The following is a 21,825-nucleotide window of genomic DNA, read 5'->3' as shown; positions in this document are numbered from 1 at the left end:
ATCTACTCAACGAAACTCCGCTATTCAAAGCCATCTAGGTCGCAGCCCATGGAAACCAATTAAATATTGTTTTTTCATTAGTCTAACTTACATTACACTAACAAAGTTAATATATGATTGGCAGCTGTAAATTGGAAACTCACCAAGTCCTCACCCTGCGGGTTTCTGGCCAAATTCCCATGATTACTCAGCTGATAAAAAGAATTGCTTTACATTTTTCACCAGACTGTTTAAAGAAGATTTCCGGTTTTATGTGAATAAAGCTTAACGACAGTATAATAAAAACTTGTGCACATTTCTCATATATTTAGTGTTTTCAATTTTCAGTTTCAAGACTTCTGCTTGCTGTCTTTAAACTTACAGTACAGACACACATTTGGGTAAAATTCATTTGTTATTAACCCTGCCTAGCATCTTCAAATAATTCTACCGGCCAGTGATCTCAGTGCTCGGTTGGATGCCCCCGCTTGTTCTTGTGTACGCTGCCATCAATTGGGTTTGGTCTGCCTTTTTGATTTTTTGATTCCCTTGTTTGTCTGAAGAGTGCATTTATCTAAAACTAAAATGTTGGTAGTGTTCTTAAAGGAGTTGTCCACTACTTTGTGATTGATGACCTATTCTTAGGATAGGTCATTAATGTCTGATCACCCAGGGTCCAACACTCCGCATCCCCGACGATCAGCTGTTTTCGGTGCCAGACAGAAATGCTCCGTTCCGGAGCTGCTCTGTCTTCTGATAGAGGCTGTGGCCGGGAACTACATAACCGCCTCCTATTGATCTGAATGGGAGGCTGATGTACAGTACCCGGCCGCAGACACTATCAGAAGATGAAGCAGCTCCGGAACTGAGCATTTCTGGCTGCCTGATGCCGGGACCTAGAACAGCTGATCGATGGGGATGCAGGGTATCGGACCCTGGCCGATCAGAAATTGATGACCTACCCTAAGGGGTACTTTGCACACTACGTCATTGCAAGCCGAGCGCGATAGTCCCCGCCCCCGTCGCAGCTGTGATATCTTGTGATAGCTGCCGTAGCGAACATTATCACTACGGCAGCTTCACATGCACTTACCTGCCCTGCAACGTCACTCTGGCCAGCAAACCGCCTCCTTCCTAAGGGGGCGGGTCGCGTGGCATCACAGCGACGTCACACGGCAGGCGGCCAACAGAAGCAGGGGGGCGGAGATGAGCGGGACGTAAACATCCCGCCCACCTCCTTCCTTCCTCATTGCAGCCGGGACGCAGGTAAGGCGATGTTCCTCGCTCCTGCGGCTTCACACACAGCGATGTGTGCTGCCGCAGGAACGAGGAACAACATCGTAACATCGGTCCTTCCGATCATACGGTTTTGATGCTTTTGAGCTCGTCAATCGTAGTAAAAAGGATTCACATACTCCGATGTAGACAGCGACGCCGAATGTGCGTCTCTTTCCATTTGACCCCACAGACATCGCACCTGCGATGTCGTAGTGTGCAAAGTACCCCTAAGAATAGGCCATCAATCTCAAAGTAGTGGACAACCTCTTTAAAGGAGAGTCATAATCACATCAGATGCTTGATAAAAAAGATAATACATATAAATTTGGATTTATCTGCACTTAGCAGCTATGTTTAGGCCCAAAATTTCCAATTGAACATGTTATCTAAAACATATCAGAATTAAAGGGTTGATCCAGGATAAAAATAAAATTGATGGAGGTTCATAGCTGACACCAATTCATGAACAGGTGTCTGGAGATCCTGTTTGAGTAAAGTGGTGGTCCTGATACTTGTATGTGAATTACCACCGTATCGGTTGAGTCCTGTACTCAGCTTTCGGACACTGGTACATACGAATTGAGTGCTAGTGCATGAGAGACAATTCCACTTCATTCAAATGGAGAATTTTGGACCCTTGTTCTTCTGAATGTTGGTGGTCTCAGCAGTCTAAAGTCCACCATTCAGACACTTAAAACTTATACTCTGGATATGTGAGAATTCGCCAATTTGGGAAAAATGTCACTTCATAAAAAAATATATAAATATATATGATAGAGAAAGAGAGAGGTAGAGAAAAATAATGTATCTAGACAGACCGAAGCAAAAACTGGACACTTGTGACCAGCTCTCTTTAAAGCACCATTACAGTGGGGGTTTCTTTTGTTTTTCACTGCTGGAGTGACACTTTAGGCCACGTATACACGATGAGTATTTGGGGAGTTTTTTACCTCAGTATTTGTAGTCAAATCCAGCAATGGAACAATCCGAGGAAAAGTATAATAGAAACACGGGCACCACTTCTGTATTTATCACCCCCTCCTGCTTTTGGTTTATAAATACTGAGGTAAAAAAACCTCACAAAATACTCAACGTGTGCACATGGCCTTAAATGTAACCCCTTGCCCCTGGTATTATACTTACCTACCACAGTCTTCATTCTTTTTCGGCACACTCCAGTCCTGCGGCACAATATGGTACCGTAACTTCTGAGTGGCAGATAGTCAGTAGTTAGTAACGTCACAAGAGTTCAATGTAACTATGAGAGACAGAGTGAGGCTACAAAGAGGCTTTCATAGACTTGTATTGAGTTGTGACCTTAGGCGCATTCCATGAAACACTGGAGCTGCCGGCAGGTCACAAGTCACCGGAGACTGACAGGAGCGGCACTGGGAAAAGATGAACACAGCGGCAGGTGAGAATAATACTGGGGGGCAGAGGACTTACATTTAAAGTACCACTTTTAGCTGTGCAATAAAAATAAAAAAAACACTGGAATGGTGCTTTAAGGTAAATATAACACATATCTATACATGTGTCTATCCATCTATCTGTTTTTGTCTACCATAGATAGATAGTCACACACTTTAGAAATCCAATAGCTATTCATCCCAATCTTCCCATTGGCATGCATATGCAGATTATATATGCTCTAATTGAGGAGGGACAGGGGAGTATGTAAAAGCGACACCTCCAGTGATGGGACACTTCCCCTGAAAACTAGAGGATTGAAATCCAACCACCTAAAGGGGTTTACATGCAGCGATATCGCTAGCGAGCGTACCCGCTCCTGTCATTTGTGCGTCACGGGTAAATCGCTGTCCGTGGCACACAATATCGTTAGGAGCCATCAGACGGACTTACCTGCCTAGCAAAGTTGCTGTAGCCAGCGAATCGCCTCCTTTCTAAGGGGGCAGTTTGTGCGGCATCACAGCGACGTCACTAACCAGCCGCCCAATAGAAGCGGAGGGGCAGAGATTAGCGGCCGTAGCATCTGCCCACCTCCTTCCTCATTGCCGGCGGCCGCAGGTAAGCTGTAGTTCGTCGTTCCCGAGGTGTCACACATAGCGATGTGTGCTGCCTCGGGAACGCCGAACAACCTGCGTCCTCAACAATCAACAATTTTTTGCAAATGAACGACGTGTCAACGATGGACGATATGGTGAGTATTTTCCATCATTAACGGACTCTCGTAGGTGTCACACGCAATGACGTCGCTAACGATGCCGGATGTGCGTCACGAAATCCGAGACCCCGGCGATATATCGTTAGATATGTCGCTGCATGTAACGGGGCCTTAACTTTCTTTTCACTAACAACTGTCATTAGGATAAAGTCAGGACTCCCTCTCAATCAGGGATGTCAAACTTAAATACACAGAGGAAAACAATTTAAAAAAGTTAGACAAAGTCAAGGGCCAAACTAGTTACGGGTCCTACATAGCCCTCCATACAGAATAATGAGCTCCAAATAGCCCTCCATACAAAATAATTGGCCCCACATAGTCCTCCATATAGAATAATGGGCCCCACAGTCATCCATACAGAATAATGGGCCCCACATAGCCCTCTGTACATAATGTGTTTCACATAGCCTTCCATACAGAATAATGTGCCTCACATAGTCCTCCATACAAAATAATTGGCCCCACATAGCACTCCTTACAGTATAATGGGCCCCACAGAGTCATCCATACAGAATAATGGGCCCCACATAGTCTTCCATACAGAAGAGCATCTAAATAGCATCTAGCAAAAAATTGGTCTGCAAGCCAGATTTTGCCCACAAGCCAGAGTTTGCCAAAAGTGCTCTAAATCCATGGCCGGCCCCACCAAAATAGTTGGACTTGGTCATTACATATTTAATTTGTATAGATAACTTAAGGAGAACCAATCACCAGGCCAAAAGTGACCAGTGCTTTTATTTTATTTTCATTACACCTGAGTATTCTGTTTTTTCAGGTTATTTTTTTTTTTTAACCACTACACAATTTGAGAGATTTGGGCCTTTTGTTATGGTTCGGGGTTCTCCTAAGCATCGAACCGCTCCTACCCCATCCTCATCCCATGTGGTGGAGTCGGCTGACTCTCCTGTGCCACCTGTCCGCCGCTCCAGGTGCTTGACTGCTAGGAGTCAGATGTCCAGGGTCTTTGTTCGTTCTTAGGCTAAAGGCCACTTTACACGCTGCGATATCGGTACAGATATGGCTAGCGTGGGTACCCGCCCCCATCGGTTGTGCGACATGGGCAAATCGCTGCCCATGGCGCACAACATCGCCCGGACCCGTCACACTACTTACCTGCCCTGCGACGTCGCTGTGACCGGCGAAACGCCTCCTTTCTAAGGGGACGGTTCGTTCAGCGTCACAGCGACGTCACAGCTGCGTCACTGAACCGCCGCCCAATAGAAGCGGAGGGGCGGAGATGAGCGGGACGAACATCCCGCCCACCTCCTTCCTTCCGCATTGCGGCCGGGAGGCAGGTAAGGAGAGGTTCCTCATTCCTGCGGTGTCACACGTACCGATATGTGCTGCCGCAGGAACGAGGAACAACTTCGTTACTGCTGCAGAAACGATATTAGAGAATGGAATTGCAACGATGCAAAATCGCTCATAGGTGTCACACGCAACGGCATAAAGCGACCGGATGTGCGTCACATATGCTGTGACCCCAACGAGATCGCTTGAGCGATGTCGCAGCGTGTAAAGCGGCCTTAAGTCCCTGTTTTGCCCTAGCGCACATGTGCGGGTTCCCGCTGCCTTTAGTGGCTCTAAGTGTGGGATTCCCGCTACTGCGCATGCACGTGATATCACCAGTGACGCGGCAGCCTCTGATTGCGAGAGTGTCATATTGGCTCTGTGGCTTCTGATGCCATAGTGCAGCCTCAGCGTCATTGCAGCACTATAGTGTCTGTCAGTGCTATGGGATTCTGGATGTGGTAGACAGGGTTAGGCGTCCGGTGCCAGTCGCACCAAGATTCGCGGCGAGGCACAGCTAAGGCCAGTTATCCCGCTTCCACCCTACCATTCGATTTGTACTGTGGCAGCTCAGTGAAGCTAACTAGGCTGCGCATACTGTCCCGGTGTGTGCCCTACGCACACGCACAGTTTCCCGCAGGACTCACTGTGCCGTTAACTCAGTGGGTTGACTGCTAATACCACCAATTGTGTTTTTTATTTTCATGTTCCTCTGAAGTTGTGCCGTCCGGCCGCTTGTCCATTTGTGGCTGTGCCATCTGCCCAGAGAACCTTGAGAGACGTTAGAGCCGTTATTAGTTTTGCTCTAACCGTCACCCCGTGTAACATCTTTCATTTTAGTGATAAACTTCATTGTCTTTACTTAGAGAGTGTGGTTCACAGTGTACTAATTAAGAGCGGAGTAAAGACACGCCCCAGAGGATCCTATGAAAATTGCCCCTTTGTAAAGATCATAAAAATTAGCACTGCATAAAAAGGTCCACACCTCTAGACCTGTATGACGAATAGAAAAACCAAAAAGACAACATGGAATACTCGAGGGAACAGCAGGAATAAAATGAGAGCAAAAAAGGTCCACTTTTGACCAGTGATAGGTCCTCTTGAAGAATAAAAGACCTTTTAAGAATACAAGATTCCAAACACTTACTTTAAGACTCAAGGCCCACAACACTTCTGTTATATATTCCATTTTGCACAGATTATTAATCTAAAATACTGTGCCTGACAACATGATGGGCAATTTTTTTTACTTTTTCTTAGAGGTTCCTGTAGGAAAAATTTCCTGTAGATTTACATATGGTTGTTTCACTTTGCCAGAAATGTAAACTCAAGGACAGTTTCCACTACATTGTGGATTGCCATGGTACTGTTATATCAGCAGTGTATATACTTGTCACGCTCCCCGGGTCCTCACCCCCGTTCCCCGGCTCACCTGCCACGCTCTCCGCTCCCCAGTCACCGGATTCCGTCCGTCCCAGGGCTCCGGGCCCCCGATCCCGGCGCCCGACAGCTTCCCTGGACCTGGCCGGCTCCCCTGCGTCCTCCTCGCAGCCTCCTTCCCTGGCTTCTGGCACCCGGGCGGCGCGCATGCGCATTAGGGCGCGCGCGCGGTCACTGACCCTTTCTTAAAGGGCCAGCGTCCATTAACAGGAAATGAGGTTGCACAGGTACAGGGTATATAGGGGGTCATTGTCCAAGGGGGCGGGGCCTGATCTTCGTGTTCCCTGAGCTAGGAGTCAGGTCTCTTGGTGTTTATGTGCCTGTACTCACCTATCTGTCTTTGTAGAGCCGTACCTGCCTCGCCATCCAGTCTGCCGTGTCCTGATCCCCGCACGCTGTCCGTCTGCCATCTGACAGTCCGTACCATCCCGGATCCCTGCGGTGACCCGTCATCTTGCTCCAGAGGTTCCGGACCCCGCCTGATATCACCTCGGCCTCCGAACCTGAGCTACGTCACCAAGACCACCTTCTGTGACTCCGTGGTCCCTGGGACTCCTCCGCTGCCTTCTCTTGCACGGACTGTTCTACTGCCCATCAGTGCTTCAGCTGCCGGACTCCCTACCACCATCTCAGAGAGTTCGGTCCAGTGGATCCACCTCCTGGGTCTGCCCGACCGCCCGGCCGTGACAATACTCTAGGTGTAGCCTGTAGTTGAGGATACTTTGATAGGAAATGTTTTTTGTTCATCAATACATGATGTAAAGGACTCATTCACATTTTCCACTGTACATGTGCTCGGGCCATTAGAAACGGAGCAATCTATGATGGAAATGAAGGTGGGCTAAGGTATGGATGACAATGAAAAAAATCTCACAGGTCTTTGGTGTGTTATTGTCATTATCCTGGGGGTCTCTGTGCCTGCGGACATGCCTGTAATTCTAGTTGTTAGGCAGGAGGTTAAATTATTCACTTGTTGATGGAAAATACAAAACAGTTAACAGGATATAGACCAGTAGGGAGCAGCAAGAAGGATATGGCCCTGTATCAAGGGAATTAATCTACAAGATTAAGGGCTTAGACATCAAGTATTCTACATTAACATTATCTACAAAATCCAGTATAAGGCTATGTGCGCACAGTGCGTTTTTCGCGGCGTTTTTGCACGTTTTTCGGGTGCGTTTTTGGCCTCAAAACTGCAGAACTTTGCTTCCCCAGCAAAGTCTATGAGTTTTCATTTTTGCTGTCCACACACATCTGTTTTTTTTCAGCTGCGTTTTTGTGGTGCCACAAAAACGCAGCATGTCAATTATTCCCGCGTTTTTCACTGCGCTTTTCATCCATTGAGTTCAATGGGATGTTGAAAGACGCAATGAGAAACGCAAATAGCTGCGTTTTGGTGCGTTTTGGTGCGTTTCTAAGACCAAAAACACAGCTATAAACGCAGGAGGTGGGTAGTAAAGTGACGTGTACAGGAAGAGGATTCCTTCTGTCAGTATATACAGAAGCGTGAATCCTCCCGGTACCGTCACCGCTGCGTCCACCTCCGGTCCTGTGCATGTATGCTGCCGTGCGGCGCCATGTCTGGGCGGGAGGTGGAAGCGGCTGCGAAAACAAAAGTTACCAGTAGAAAAAAAAAAAAAAAAGTTATACTCACCTGTCTGCAGGGTCCCGGTGCCATGCCCGCTCCCAGCTCCTCTCACGGTATCGCCGCTCCGGCTGTGTGCAGACGGCCGGGAAACCTCCGATGGATGCAGGACCTGGCCATGGATCACCTGATGCAGTCACCTGACGCATCAGGTGATCGTAAGTATCGCGGTGACGCGGGCGCCCGGCCGGTATCAGCGGATGCGTCAGGAGACTTCATCCCTGATTACCGGCAGCTGCTGCAGCGATCGGATGGGATCAGACTCCTGCCCCATCGCTGCAGGAGCTGCCGGTAATCAGCACATAAGTGAGTATTATTTTTTTTTTTTTGCACCGATGCATCAGCTGATTGTATAATCGGCTTTTATACAATCAGCTGATGTGTGATGTGCTTCAGCCCCTAGAACCTGACATCATCTGATCGCTTTGCCTTCCAGCAAACCGATCAGATGATATTGGATCCGGATTGGACAGCGCGGGACCCTGACCCAGGATTACTGCGGAGGGGGGGTTCTTTATTTCAATAAAGATGGAGTCACTAATTGTGTTGTGTTTTATTTCTAATAAAAATATTTTTCTGGGTGTTGTGTTTTTTTTTTATCTTTACTAGAAATTCATGGTGGCCATGTCTAATATTGGCGTGACACCATGAATTTCGGGCTTAGGGCCAGCTATACAGCTAGCCCTAACCCCATTATTACCCGGCGAGCCACCCGGCATCAGGGCAGCTGGAAGAGTTGGATACAGCGCCAGAAGATGGCGCTTCTATGAAAGCGCCATTTTCTGGGGTGGCTGCGGGACTGCAATTCACAGCGGGGGTGCCCAGAAAGCATGGGCACCCTGCACTGTGGATTCCAATCCCCAGCTGCCTAGTTGTACCCGGCTGGACTCAAAAATTGGGCGAAGCTCACGTCATTTTTTTTTTAAATTATTTCATGAAATTCATGAAATAATTTAAAAAAAAAGGGCTTCCCTATATTTTTGGTTCCCAGCCGGGTACAAATAGGCAGCTGGGGGTTGGGGGCAGCCCGTACCTGCCTGCTGTACCCGGCTAGCATACAAAAATATGGCGAAGCCCACGTCATTTTTTTTGTTTGGGGGGGCAAAGAAATCCTGCATACAGTCCTGGAAGGAGGATGCTGAGCCTTGTAGTTCAACAGCTGCTGTCTGCTCTCCTGCATACATTATTGGATGTAGGATGCTGAGCCTTGTAGTTCTGCAGCTGTCTGCTCTTCTGCATACACTAGTGGAGAATGAAGAACACATTGAAGAAGGAAATGACATCAGACCTTTTTTTTTATGTTCACTGATAAAAAACGCATAAGGACGCAGTGAGCAAAAACACAGCAAAACGCAGCAAAAAAACGCACCAAATCGCGGCAAAACGCGTGCGTTTTTTGCCGCGTTTTTTCGACGCAGGTGCGTTTTTGTGCGTTTTTAGCGGCCAAAAACGCACAAAAACGAAGCGTCAAAAAAAAGCAGTGTGCGCACGTAGCCTAAGGCTAGGTTCGCACACTGCGTCTTTTTGACGCTGCGTTTTTGTGCGTTTTTGGCCGCTAAAAACGCACAAAAACACACCTGCGTCGAAAAAATGCATAAAAAAAGCATGCGTTTTTGCCGCGATTTGTTGCGTTTTTGGCTGCGTTTTGCTGCGTTTTTGATCTCTGCGTTTTGCTGCGTTTTTCAAATGCATTGTATGGGCGGAAAACGCAGAAAAACGCAGGAAAGAACTGACATGTCCATTTTTTTTTTTAACTCAAAAACGCAGGTAAAAAAAACAGATGTGTGCGGACAGCAAAAATGAAAACTCAGACTTTGCTGGGGAAGCAAAGTCAAGCAGTTTTGAGGCCAAAAACGCACCCGAAAAACGTGCAAAAACGCCGCGAAAAACGCACTGTGCGCACATGGCCTAAGTTGTTTTCTCACACCTTGCTACAAGTTGGCTTTTAAACTGACGCGATCGTCAGAAAATGACCAAGTTTTTAAATCAGGTTTATGTATTAACAGCATTTAAAAAAAATAATGTTAGCATATTTTTTTTTTACATATCACAATCTGTATTAGAAAAAAATAAAAAGTAGAAATCTTGCAATTCTTTCAATGGCCACTGGGGCTTTTTTAGCCTTTAACTTCCTGTTGTTTCAGGAAACAACACATGTACTTAGCAAAAATGATCACACACCAACCCTATCTTTCACATTGAAGTCTCCAAGAAACCTGTGCAAAGGTAATTCTGAAGGGAGGGGGAATAGGGTCAGCTGTGGCAGCATCACTTATTGTGATTGGTGGATCCTGTGTTATCAGCGAAATATGTGTAATCCATCATTGTAATCCTGCCTCTGATGATAATGAGCCAGCTGAAAACTCATTCTGAAAGAGCAGGAAGTGTGAGTCCAAAAAAGACCATTTGGCCAATGTAAAAATTGCATTACTATTCATTTTAATAAAGATTGCAATATGTAAAAACAACAACATTAAAAAAAAAAAAAATACATGCAACACAAAAACCTGCTTTAAATAATAGGTCATTTTCTGATGATAGCTTCCCTTTAAAGAAAATCTTCAAATAAGGAAATCTGTCCTTTCCCCCACGCTCCCCTATATAAAAAAAAAAAATCTAAAAGAGAAGATTTAGGGGAATGTTTGCTGGGTTCTCATAATGACTGCCCAAAAAGGTTTAGAACTGCACTAATGTCAGAAAGCTGGGTAATACCAGACCCCTCCACTGCTGTATTATTAGTGCCTTTTGCCCACTCATCAAACAATTACCATAATTGAAAATGGCCAATGAACATTAGTCCAAAGTTGATCAAAATGAAAAATTTCAATCACAATGTTTGTCGGTGAAATCTAACAATGAAAGATTGATTAAGCTCCCCAATGGCAGATGGTCATCATCTGAAAAGAAATCGTCTGTATATATATTTTTTGTCTAATAGACACTGGTCAAAAAGACCTTTCCCGAAAAGATTTGTTCTTTACCCAGTATTATTGAACATATATTGCTAATATGAACAACTGTAATGGACAATACAGACAGAAAAAAAGAAAAAATATGGAAAATGCACATGCTTGCTGGCTATATCTCTTGGTGGTCTTCTTTCAAGGAGTTCCAGCCCTTCAGGGGTTTATCTTTTGGTAAACACAGTTTAAGTGCCTGCTATGAGTCAATTTATTTTCTCTCCCAGCACCTATTTGTTTTACCTTATATGAATGTTATTAGTTTTCTCATTCTGGATTTTTGTATCCTCCTGTTCCCTTGTAGGCACTGTGTGGTGGCCTCCTCTGGTCCTTCAGGAGGTATGGGAAACCCCTTGATTGCCTTTTAGGGAAGGAGGTCCTAGGTGGTGCTGTAAGGTATGTGGCCAGGGTCTTATGAGTCTTTACAGGGACCAGTTGGGTGTGGGTGTGCATTCTTCCCTTTTCAGTTACCGGTGTGTGAGTGTACATATATTCATAACAGAGCAGAGGTGGAATAATCGTGGGACCTTGTGTCGGATTATGTCGGACCTTCAGGGGTATTTTTGGGGTTAATAAAAAGGTGAAAAGGGGTGTTTTTTTGTCTTCTTTCAAATAAAGAATTTTCTGGGTGTTTGTGTTTATTTATTTTCACTAACAGATTAGTAATAGGGGGCTCATAGATGCCTCCGATTACTAATCTAGGGCTTAGTGGCAGCATTGAGCTGACATTAACCCCTTCTTATTACCCCGATTGCCACCACACCATGGCAATCAGGAAGAACAGGGTAATGTTCTGGGATTGTCACATGTAATGGATGCGGCAATCCTGGGCGGTAGGCTGTTATTTGTAGGCTGGGGGCTCAATAATCATGGGTCTCCCGAGTCAGAGAATACCAGCCACCAGCTGTCAAGCTTTATCATGGCTGGATATTAAAATGGGGGGGCAGCTTGCCTTTTTTTAAATATATTTAAATAATAATAATAATAATTATTAATTCCATGCCGACCCAGTTTGTGGGTTTTTTTTTTTTTTTCTAAATCCGGTTAGTCATGTTGATTCCAGATATCTGCGAGTCCGCCCATCACTACTGCTGACAAATTCCCTAAAGGCTACCAGCATTAAAAATACCAATAGTCAAAAATTGTTTGTCAATAATCTTCTGTATTCTGAAGTGCCTCCAAGCCTTAAAGGATTTGGAAAACTAAAATGTAGACTGTATAGATGGCTGCATTTACTGAATCTTCTCATTAAAATGAGAAAACATTCCCTGTATGTGTTGTTATTTCACACAATGGATAATCATTAAAATTTCTCAATAACCTCTGTTTGGTATTTAACAAATTATACTAATGTGCAAAATGGAAGCAGTTAGTCGGTTCACACATTAACAGACTGAGTGGAATAGTAGAAACGTTCCCTACTTTTCCCAATACCTCCACTTTGGTAGATATCCTGCATCAGCCGTCTCCAACCTGCGGTTCACTAAAGGTCACCTTACACCGGTTGATGACGAAAATGGAAATCAAAGTAAACAACCAGTGATCGAGCTCATGTATCATCATTCGGGGCTTGTTTATTGCCCTGTTCTAGCTATTGCGGGAAAACTTTCCGCAAGAATGGACTTTGTGCTTTTCAGAAGCTGTAGATTTACAATCTCCACTCTTGTTTTCTAATCATCAGGTTGGACAACTCAAAAGGAATCAACAGACCCCATTGTAAGTCAATAGGATCCATTGATCTCCCGTGGTGTTCATCGTGTGACATATATGTCACAGAGACATGGTTTCCATTATACACAGGAACCAAAAGCCAGGTGTGAGAAGACATTATAATATTGGGGGGAAAAAAGAGACAGTGGGTCCAGTGATTTAGAAGTCAAACAACAAATTTTAAGCTATTGACAAACTATCTAGCAGTTAACTTTCCCCCACAATCCCATGTATTAAGAAAGCATCGATGGGCGTCATTCAATGACTTTATAAAACAACGGTTTCGCAGTAAGCAGCTGTCGCCTTACTCACCCAATAAACATTTTTTTTAGGTATTTTATTAATGGACAGAGGCCAGTACCTTGATATTTGCACATAAGGAGATGCAATGATTCTCCTGTTACTTAAAATGTCAACGTCCTACACTATGGAAAAGTAATTTGGTTAGGAACATAAAATAGAATAAAAACATAACTGCGGCTGAAACGGTTGAGGGCAGATCTTTCAAGGACATGCCCGCTATTAACTACAAGCATCAACAATCTAGCACATGTGGTAGGCAAAAACTGTGTCTGCTTCATGCCCTCCATTTATGAATTGTATACAATTGCCACAAGACAGCAGTTGCCGCAAGAAAAAGTTATGGCAGGAGGACAGCACAAAGAAATGTTGATACAGGACTTATGTTTTCAAAAAGGTATGTTCTCCAAACCAGTGGTTGCCAACATAAGGCCTCACACGTCTGTGTTTAACACATATATGAAAAATATGGTTCTGGTGTCAGTGTTTTCGATCATTGTGTCATCAGTGTACGGTCCTTTTTTGATCATCAGTGTCATGACTGTTTTTTCCAGATGGCTCATTAACTACCCTTTTCCTCAAAAATAAGACCTACCCTGAAAATAAACCTCAGCAGGATTTTTCTTCTTTTATGGTGTATACTTAAAATATTACCCCTAGTCCAAAAATAAGTGCTAGTTGTGGATCATCACACTAATAGTATCCTGGAATAGGGCTTGGGCAGTCCTTTTAGGATATGTAACTTTTATTGGTGAATGTTTCTGTAAGCCCCAAAAGTTTTTAGACACATGCCAGCTAGTTAATGGAAATAATATTCACCCATCTTCCCGCCCGCCCCTCTGTCAGAGTCAACGATTGGAACCTGCGGCAGAAGGGTGGTAGGAAAGGGGGGGCGAATATTCATTATTTTGTTAACATAAGTTCCAATCACTGATACCAACAGAGGAGTGGGTGGGATTATGGGTTGGAAGAAGGGTGAATATTCATTCCTGTAACTAGATGGCATGTGACTATAAACGTTCAGGGATTACAGCAATGTATATATTATGTACAGGGTGAATATTAATTTTTCATTAACGGGAGACCCAATCACGAACACTAATACAAAACATAAGACAGCCCCTAAAAATAAGCCCTAGCACATTTTTTTGAAGCCAAAAATAATATAAGACACTGTCTTATTTTCGGGGAAATACAGTAAATAAAGTACAAAGCTTCTCCTCTACTTTGCAATGTTAAACATGTACAGCACGCAAATAACACAGGGATCCCAACTGAGTGCTGTACGTGATTTTCACAGACCCATAGTCTAAAAACTATGTCATCCGTGCAGCCGGAAAAAGCAGACACGTCTTCGTGTGTTTTACACGAACATGTGCATAGCGCCATGGGTCATAGGTCATAATGAGTGAGTATGTGTGGCAACGTCAGACTGGCTACCGGAGGAATCTCCAGTAATGCCAGGCCTGGATTCAGGTACCTGCATTGCACTCCGGAGCTCTCACCTGAGCTCCAGAATGCAGCCTAGACTGTACCACGAGCGCCAAGTGATTGATTCCCCGGCGCTTGCGGTTCAGTTCATGTCAGCTGCAGACAGGCCGGGCTGATCTCCGGTGCTCTCACCAGAACTCCGGGGATCAGCCCGGCCTGTCTGTAGCCGACATGAACTGAACTGCAAGCGCCGGGGAATCAATCACTCGGCGCTGGCGGTACAGTCTAGGCTGCACGCTGGAGCTCAGGTGAGAGCTCCGGAGTGCAATGCAGGTACCTGAATCCAGGCCTGCCATTACTGGAGATTCCTCCGGTAGCCAGTCCGACACTGATGTGTGGTAGCTATGAAAAAAAAACAGATACCAAATGTACGTCTGAATTAGGACTAACATACAGTAATATGGGAGTTCAACTGCAAGCTTGATGTAACTGAATGCTAAATTCAGCCATGATTGGATAAGTGCACACAAAAGCCCTGTCTTTGTCGGGGGTCAAGTGGGTGGGTGGAGTGCCAAAAAAAAGAGGCCCGCACGTCTTAATGAATTAGGTAACACACAAGGTATTTGTGACTAGGCGCATGCTAAGTGTAAGGAATAAAGATGAGTAAACCTTTGGAGGTTCGGATTGCTGGCAACAAACGAACCAAACCTCTGTGTGACCAAACCTTGCACGAGGAGGTTTGGAAACACTGATTGACAGTTTGAGTCTCCGCCCACATACAGCCAGCCATAAGCAGATCACTTAGCTCCAAGCGTACCTGAGCACAGCACTACTCATGCGAGTTAGGTTCGCACGTAAAGCATCCGAATCTCGAACCAAAGCCCTGTGTTTTTTAGCTGGGGTTTGGTTCGAAAATCAAACCTCAGGTTCACTCATCACTAGTAAGAAATGCCACTGCTCATAAAGAATTACACGAGCAGGGGTTGCCACGCCTGGTCCCTCCCCAGTACTGACCGATATGTTGGAACTGGGCAATAATGAAGTTAAAAAAAAATGACAAAAAAAGTCACAATTTGTTTGTGCACTCATGCATTGTTCAAAAATGTTGCAATTTTTCAAAGCTTTTTATGCCAGAATTATGATGTAGCAGCTTTGATTAAAAATTTTATCTTTATTTTCATCATATATTTATGACAGAATTTTCTTCTCTGAAAAATAAATAAACTTTTGCACTTGGCTTAAATGTGCAATAGGGGTCTTAACTAAAATCATTGTGAATTATAAGAGGCAATTTTGCTAACTTTGGGAGGTTGTGATCTACACAACAATGATTAAGCTTGATAGTATACATCACAATTGCAGCATAATGCACAGGACCAAAGGTCAGGAGGATCATGCAGTAAAACGGAAACTTGTGTGGAATCCCCCCACTGCTGCATTGATCATACGAAGAGGCAATACACATGGACGTCTAAAGGAATGTTGTTTTAATCAACGTGTTTCGAAGTGATCTCACTTCTTCTTCAGGATCAAACCGAATTGGTTGTATCCTGAGGAAGAAGAAAGATCACTTTGAAATGCGTTGATAAAGCCACATTCCTTTAGACATCCATGTGTATTGGCCTATTCGTATGATCAACGCAGCAGTGGGGAGATTGCACAAAAGTTTCTGTTTTTCTTCATCATGCATAAACATTATCCTAGGGACGTCAGCAGCACCTCTTCAATTCGCCTTCCCTTGAGGATACCACAAGGGGTACATACAACCCATGGACCCCCAGGTAGCAATGACTGAACTAAATTAAATTTACTAAATTGCTAGAAAGTCTAATATGTTGTGCTCACCAACTTTTGGACAGCAACAAAGCTTCTCTTACCACTTGGTTTGCTGATTTGCCACAATTATCTTGCCTGTGGGTCTAGGCCAGTGTTCCCCCAACTCCAGTCCTCAAGAACCAACAACACACTATGTTTTCAGGATTTCCTTGGCATTGCACAGGTGATGGATGATCACTGTGCAGGTGATTACGGTAAGTTATCACCTGTGCAATCCACAGAAATCCTGAAAACATGACCTGTTGGTGGCTCTTGAGGACTGGAGTTGGGGGAACACTGGTCTTGGCAATGTAAGCAGAGGCCCCACATTTGGTGGGTTGAGTATTGGTGAAGTTTATGTTTGTATATTCACACAAAAAACAGATTCTTGCTACATCATTAATAAACACAATATATTTAATTTCAGCAGAGCCAGACCAAACTGATCGCTAATGAATCTAAAACAAAAAATAAATCTGCCAACAGCCAAGATTCTATACGATGAAAATCAGTCCAGGATTTTATACATGCGTAATAAAAGATAGCATTATCAGATAAAATTGACTGAACAATCAAACTTAGTCTGAAAAATATCTGGTCAGGGCTGGCGTCAGCACCCGGGGCAAGTGTCGGGGCCCTCAACCGCCGGGGGTTGTCCACTCGCAGTCGGGAGGGACCAGTGGCATATCGCCAATGGCGGCAGGCCACGCAAATGCTATGGGGCCCATAAGTAAGGCTGGCACAGGGGCCCCTGCTGAGGATTGCACTTTCAATTGTATTGGCTGGGGTCTGACACCCCCCACCACCACCAATCAGAAGTTCTTGGTGCCAGTGGCAGCAGGTTGCCGGAAATGCTCAGCTCCGGAGCTGCCCCGTCTCATGATAGTAGCCGTGGCTGGGTACTGCACATCTGCCTCCCATTCAAATCAGTAGGAGGCGGATGTGCAGTACCTGGCTGCCGCTATCAGAAGACAAGGCAGCTCCAGAACTGAGCATTTCTGGTGGCCTGCTACCGCCACCAGCATTGAGAACAGCTGATCGGCGGAGGTGTGGAGTGTCAGACCTCAGTTGATCAGACTTGATGACTTATTATAAGGATAGGCCATTAATGTAAAAGTAGTTGACAACCTCTTTAACTAATCTTTCAACTATTTTTTTAAACTGTTAACTTTTATTGAAAATTTTCAAGAAATACTCAATACAAACTCAAACACAAAATTCAGGTTGGTGGGAGTCAGGGTCTTGAAACCCCCACTAATTGCTCAAAAAACCACTGAGCGGTGTTTATATACATGAACTCACATACACATACAAATTCTATTGAAGATTTGAGGGAGATTGTTTAACCATAATATCTGGGGTATTTTTGATATTTTTGTTCCATTTCTTAAATTGATGGAAATATGTTACCGTCCTGTTGCCTAGACCTCAAAGTATTCCAAGAGTTATTTTCACTGCTAAAACATATAAAACGATGGTGGTGAAACCTTTTCTATTATAAATTCACTTAGAATTATAGCAGGAGCACTTACCATTAAGTATTAATCCATAATCCAGCTTTCTATTTCACCTGAAAATTATTTAGCTTACGCATGTTCTGCTCCTATAAAAATTTCAATAAAAAATAGCAAGCATTTTTCATAGGCAAAAATGCAGACTACTCAACTGGCCGCGCTCCACGGTTTGGGAAATAAATTAGTGAACACTATAACAGACATCCTATATTGGTGCCACAGAACACATTTCCTCAGTGAAATCTTTGAATGTTATGATTTTTATGACTCATGGTGCGATATAGTTTGTAGGAAGATGAGTGACAAAAATTCTGCAGACATATTATTCATGCATATTCTCTCCGTGTAAGTCATCACGCAGAGTCTCAGTGAAAATATGGCAAAATAATTCCACATCGTTGGATATTATTGGAAAAAACACAACTCTATTTTTCATCTGTGCATAAAACATTCTCATATTATGAAGATAGAACAAAGTCCGAGACACCAAAGTTTTCTTCTCTTTAAAAAAACAGCAATTTTACAGCATACACTGAAAAAACAGGACAAACAACGTTTCGGCCAATGCAGGACCTTTATCAAGACATTAAAAAAGGGTTACTTTTTTTTAACGACAAGAATACTTCGGTGCCTTGGATTTTGTTATATCATATACCATTTTTCAATCATTTGGAGGATGTACCAGATAGCACGAACAGGGAGTGGTGCACGAAATACAGCAATACATGTATTCTCATATTATGAGTTAACAGTTATGGTAAAGTGAACAAAATATAGAATATTTAGGTAACTAATATTTTTTTTATATTTTATTATTGGGATAGTACCAGGATAAAAATGTACAACATATCACCAAAATATGCCTCAATATCACGATTGGTGTGAATTCAACCTCATATTAAATTGGAAGGGTGGGAGAGAGGTGAACTTAGAATCACCAGTGCAGGACGGGCATCAGCATATGGCAAACCAGGGCAATAGCCTGAACTCACAAAAAATTGGTGCCATCTTCACAAAACATCTGCCGTACTTGTATGGCTTCACACAACATAAGTGCTGACTGTTATACAGCTGGCGCCCAGGTCTAACTGTCAGCTCTTGAAACATGAGTTTAATCCCTTAGCTGCTGCTATCAATCAGGACAGCAGCATTTAAAAGGTTGAAAATAGGGAGGAGAGGTCACATATGACTAGAGATGAGCGAACCTGAGGTTCGAGGTTTGAAGTTCGGAAACAGACTACCAAAAAAAACCCCCCAGGGTTCAGGTTCGTAGTTCGAGTGAGTTACGAGTGCAAACCACACAAGATAGCAGCACTGTGCTTGGGTATGAGTGCTACTCGGCCCTGTGCAAGCCATGTACATTGTTTGAACGGATCATACTGGGGGTAAAATCAGCGTGATCAGATGTAAATAAAAATTTGAAAAAACCCGCCCACCCTCTCCCGGAAGTGTTCTGCTTATGGCTGGCTGCGTATGTGCGGAGACATAAAATGCCCAATTGCTGACATCCTTTGAGGTTCGGATTAAATCAGGGTCACAAACCAATCCTTATCTAAAGTTTCACTGTGCCTTCCGGACCGAACCTCCAAAGGTTCGCTCATCTCTACTTAAGACATCCATCTGTCGACTGTTATGAAGTGCCGATTTGTATTCCTAGGGAATCTGGCTGAGCCTAGTGATGAGTCCTGGGTTTTCAATGTTTGTACACCTATGAAGCCCTACATGTGGCTCTTGCAAGGCAAAAAGGAAAAATCAAAAGAAAAGAAAGGCCCACTGGGATGATGTGGCCCAAATTCTACATAATCCTGGCGCGTATCATGATACAACTTCACATCAAATATTGTATAGGAGCCGTAGTTGGTATTACAAGCTTTCTACAATTCACTTGTATGGGAAAGAGGTTGCAGTATCATTTATGGTCATTACTTATGAAGCAGTGCCTACAATCAGCTGAGCGTTAAAGCCCCGAAAGTTGGACCTCACCAATCAGATAGATATTGTTAACCATCCTAACAAAAATCCCCCAAATCACTTTTAACATATGGTACTAAAGGCTGCTTTAAACGCAGCGACATCGCTAGCGATGTCGCTAGTGATAGCACCCACCCCCGTCGTTTGTGCGTCACGGGCAAATCGCTGCCCGTGGCGAACAATATCGCCGGTACGCGTCACACCAACTTACCTTCTTAACGACGTCGCTGTGGCCGGCGAACAACCTCTTTTTTAAGGGGGCGGTTCGTGCGGCATCACAGCGAGGTCACACAGCATGCCACCAATAGAATCAGAGGGGCGGAGAGCAGCCGCATGAACGTCACCCCCACCTCGTTGCCGGAGGACGCAGGAACGCTGTTGTTAGTCGTTCCCGGGGTGTCACACGTAGCGATGTGTGCTGCCTCAGGAACGACGAACAACCTGCGTCCCATACGAGCACCGATATTTTGAAAATGAACGACGTATCAACAATCAACGATTTTGTGAGTATTTGGGATACTTAGCGGTCGCTCGTAAGTGTCACACGCAACGACGTCGCTAACGAGGCCAGATGTGCGTCACAAATTCCGTGACCCCAGCGACATCTCGTTAGCGATGTCGTTGCGTGTAACGGGGCCTTTAGTCAGGGTGGGTGAGGGGGATCGGTGATATCAAATAATTTATCTCATAACAACCACAGGGAATAGTCACTGTTACCATCATCAATAATTCTTTTTTTTGGCTATACAAAATTGTAATCTGATATGAGTTGGCAAAATCAAAACCAAAAACATGTCTTTTTTATAAAACATTTCTACAAACAAAGATATGAAATCAGCTATAGACATTTAAAAAAACATCAACAACGCCGATATTTTTATGGGATACGCATGCCACCAAAAATTGTGCTGTGCCATCTTTCAGACTAGCTAAAATAGGCAGCATGCATTGTTTCATTGTTTTTTTACTATAGGAGGTGAGATGGGAGACCTGATCCTTTATTCCAATGGCCCTCTTTGTATATCAAAGACCATAATAGGCAATTAAAGAAAGGGTAGAGAAATGCAACAGCCCAAGGCAATCTCCTAACAGATGAAACATACATACATGGTAGTCAGTCCCGAAGCCGGATGTAATGTGTAACCTGAACATACAAACCCCTACAAGCTTAAAGTACATAGTAAATAACACAAAATTACATATAAGAACCCAATATTGATAATTACAGTGTAGAAAACAGGCAAATGGCAGTAATTTAAATAACAGGTCGATGATAAGAGCTCTTACTTCCAATAGGCAAACACAGGTCTTACATGAGAACATTTGCTTACAACAATGCTAAAGCAATTTCATAAAAGAAAGCCTATGGTAATGAATACAATCGCTTTAGATATATGCTAGATTGAAGAAGATCCAACTACTACTCATCACTGGCATAACCTCTAATTGGAGTGCCAGGTGGCACGTGTTTGACCGCCCACTGATATGGACTCCTTGCTGCAGTCTTGCTGCTGGAGGGAACAGGTTGACTGGTGTTTGATCCTAACTGACCCACTATTATCACTAGTGCTGAGTGAGCGTGCTCGCAAGTACTCATTACTCAATTGAGCATTGGGGTGCTCGGGTGCAACTTGAGTATCGAGTATAATGGAAGTCACTGAGAAACTCAAGCATTTTTAAACTCAAGCATACCCGAGCACTCCGATGCTTGATCGAGTAACGAGCAGTGACAATCATGCTTGCTCATCACTAGTGATGGGCGAACAGTAACTATTCGTGTTCAGATAATTCTTACCGAATACCGAGTACTATTCCAGTATTCGTCACGACAAGAAAAATGCTCGGGTTCTCCATTGACTTGTATTAGGTTTGTTATTTGTGATGAATGCCAAAATGGTACTTTGGGATTCATTACGAATAATCTGAACACGAACAGTTACTATTCACTCATCACTAATTATCACTAGAGATAAGCGGTTTCGTGGAGGTTCGGTTCACTGGCAGCAAAAGAGCCGAGCCTCCACTGGTTCAAGCTTGACCCGAACACCAGAGCAAGCCACGGATTGTCAGTTTGAGACTCCGTCCACATACAGCCAGCCATAAGCAGATCATTACTTCCGGGAGGAAGGATGGGTGGGCTTTTACGAAACGTCTTTGGGGGGTCGCACGCTACATCTAATTGTGCTGATGTTACCCCCAGAGTGAGCTATTCAAACACTGCAAGTGGCTCGCATTGGGCTGAGCACCAAGCATACCCGAGCCCAGCGTTGCTTGCGGGAGTGAAGTTCGCACATAAAAAAAAAAAAA

The 21,825-nt window shown here is 44.1% G+C and overlaps 1 protein-coding gene across 1 annotated transcript in view; it reads right to left on the bottom strand.

Moving 5' to 3' along the window:
- Positions 1-21,825, bottom strand: part of ADAMTS6 (ADAM metallopeptidase with thrombospondin type 1 motif 6) — a 460,987-nt gene that overhangs the window by 325,752 nt on the left and 113,410 nt on the right. The window lies entirely within an intron of this gene.

The sequence above is a fragment of the Anomaloglossus baeobatrachus genome, chromosome 1 (genome assembly GCF_048569485.1).
Source record: "Anomaloglossus baeobatrachus isolate aAnoBae1 chromosome 1, aAnoBae1.hap1, whole genome shotgun sequence".
In the NCBI taxonomy this organism is placed as follows: Eukaryota; Metazoa; Chordata; class Amphibia; order Anura; family Aromobatidae; genus Anomaloglossus; species Anomaloglossus baeobatrachus.
The sequence above is the reverse complement of the archived record's forward strand: the minus strand, read 5'-3'. Positions and strand labels throughout refer to the sequence as shown.